Below are 3,085 nucleotides of genomic sequence, written 5' to 3' on the forward strand. Positions count from 1 at the left end.
AATAGAGAGAAAATATTTATTTCGATACACATAACACGTACTAATAAATATACACAACATAACTACACCTATTATTAAATTCTAGTTATAAAATAAATATATATTAAATTAAAATTATGCACATATAAATTAAAACAATTTTTTAACCTTACTTAAATATTTTAGATAACTAGAAATGTTTATTTTTAATATAAAAATATGCGTCTTTAGATGTAATAACAAATCTATATAATAAAATATTAGTTTTCTTATATAACCAAATAATTAAAAATGCGAAAAATGTATATATATATAATTACAAAAATCATGGTTATTACAAACTGATCATGGTAATGATGAAGATATCCTACAAATTGATGCTCTTTTTACTTAAAAAGTTTAGAAATATGGGCTATATAGACTTCAAAAAAAATGTTTTAGAAAAAAGGCTCTACTTCCTCCAACTTTATTTTGATAAGAGGAATTAAAGAAAGAATTATGGTAAGGAGTCAAGGTATGGGAAAATTACAAGTCAAAGATCAAGTGCTATAATTGTGATGAAGTCAGACACTTTGCTGCTCATTCAGAAAGCCAAACGCTAAGAAGAAGCAAGCCTTGATCAGCAAGAAGAAGAATTGAAGCAAGTTTTGACCAGAAGAACAATTGGGATGATACATTACTAAGAGTACAAACTATGCTTACAAAAAATTGCATAATGTTCTATTATAAAGGGCTTTTCTAATTTTAGGTTAAAAGTTACAAAATAAACTAATGGAGATTAAATAATTAAACATGTATATTTTATTTTATGGAATGATATTATCTTGTTAAACTAACACTGTTGAACAATCAACTTTTGGAATTTATATGAATTATTCATAGTAAAGTCAATATTTATTTAAATTGAAATGATATCAATAGTGTAAATTTTTGTTTATGATTTCTTGCTAATAAAATATGTTAAACACATTATTGAGACGTCATTTTAAGGATAAAATAAAGAACATGAACTCATAATTGTTATGATAAAAACAACACATTATTCTCAAATCTACTTACTCAAATTTACAAGGAAAATACAATATTGTAAAAATAAAACTTAAATAATCATCATAAACATATTTATGTCAAGATAAAATATGTAATATGGTTAATCTTGAATTATAAAGTAACTTATATAAAATATGTAAATGTAAAGATTAATGAATACTGATATGTCTTTTCTAAAAAAATACACAACATTAATAAATGAATAAGAAAATAATTTATATACTGAATATGAAAAAAAATTATTTTCTCTTTATCGCCTCCAAACAACACCTATTATTTTACAAAAAATATAAATTTAAACAATTCGATAAAAATAATGAACAATTATCCAGTATCCAATTTAAAGTCCAATTATATAATAGCTAAATCGACTAATTATTATTGAATGAATATATGTAAATAAGGTACTTAATATTGATAAATGATATATAAAAATACATTATATTTAGTGTCAAATATAAACCATAAAAAATTTGAAAAACTCGTCTCATTCGATCTTAAGAAAGTCATATTTAAAAAGGCCCGAAGCTGCTTCAACATCTATTTTATTATAAAACTTTGCTTCTCTCCTAAAGAGAAAAAACTTGGATTTACACAATTTGGAATTTTAAAAATATCGAAAAAAAATTTGATAGTTTTATTTTTCATCCAATTTTGTACACTAAAATATTTTGGGATAAATTCAAAATGGGAAACAATTCTACACATCTTTAATATATTAAAAGAAAATTTAACAAATGTACATTATTTTTTGAAGAATTGAAAAGTAATAAAATTAAGTTTTTTACATATATCTAATTCAGAAGTGGTGTAATTTGCGCCATTGTTAGCCGTCAAAATTTTGTATAAAAATCCAAATTCAATAGTTTTTTAGAAAAATTGATTTGATCCAAATTCTAAATATGTAAATTAATAAAGCCACCCTTAACACTATTTAATTTATCTTTATTAAAATTATTAAATATTTATCTTTTAAGTTTAAATGAACATTATCTTTTTTAGTTGAAATAAATTAGTCAATTAAATTATAATTATTATGTTCCCACTATGGCTTATTGGCTTTCTATTCTATCAAAATTTTATTTTTGTTTGCTAATAGAACCTATAATATTTTCTCACCTTGTAAGTCAAGAGTTATTATTGGTATTTAAGGGAGCAAAATAAACTTTTAATTGGATTTATCTTCTTGTACCTAGATAATCCATCAAAAAACTAACAATTCATGTTTTCAATAGAATTGGTGGGGACAAAAATTCAAGACTTGTTCCACTAAAAGCCAAGTCCTAACAACACTTTAAATACTCATTTAAATTTAATAAAATTTACATTAAAAATAAGTCAACAAAGAAACATGCAAATCAATACAAGAAGCAGTGTTTAAGATATAGCAAGTCTACTATAGACCACCCCACATGAAGCATGTTTTTTATATAGTATTTAGGCATAAAATGATTTAGAAATAGTAATAGTTGCTGCAATCACTAATGGGGAATTAGAGGATTGAATATTGGCATGTTGTTCTCCAAGGTATGCAAGAGCAGCAACAACCCCACTTCCAAGTTGTACCAAGTAACCAACATCCTTAAGAATCATCTCCATACTAGTAAGACAGCCTATCACTTGCAACTACAAAAAACACCGGTAAGTTTATAATAGAATATTTATAAATATTTCATTGTTTTTCGAAATGGTTAGTAAGAGGTAAATAGTGAGAAAATATTTATAACTTGTCTCGTTTATGAGTAATTGTGTAGTCTTAGCAAAGGAAGTAGGGTACAAGGTTATGGCTCATATTATGGATTTGACATAGTTTTGTTAAAGCTTCTCAAAGAGAATTGAGGAACTAACATATTTTACTATTAATCTTGTCTCTGGTCAATATGTAGATGCAACAAAATATATAACATTGAATATATGAAATAACAATATACCTCATTTAGATTTCTCACATGATCTATCCTCGAATCCTTTCATGCTACTTTATTAAGTCCAAGCCATAAGATCCAGTTGTATCATTCTACGCCCTTCTAATAACTTCTCAACTATCAATGTAAGC

The sequence above is a fragment of the Apium graveolens genome, unplaced genomic scaffold (assembly GCF_009905375.1).
Source record: "Apium graveolens cultivar Ventura unplaced genomic scaffold, ASM990537v1 ctg8727, whole genome shotgun sequence".
Classification (NCBI taxonomy): domain Eukaryota; kingdom Viridiplantae; phylum Streptophyta; class Magnoliopsida; order Apiales; family Apiaceae; genus Apium; species Apium graveolens.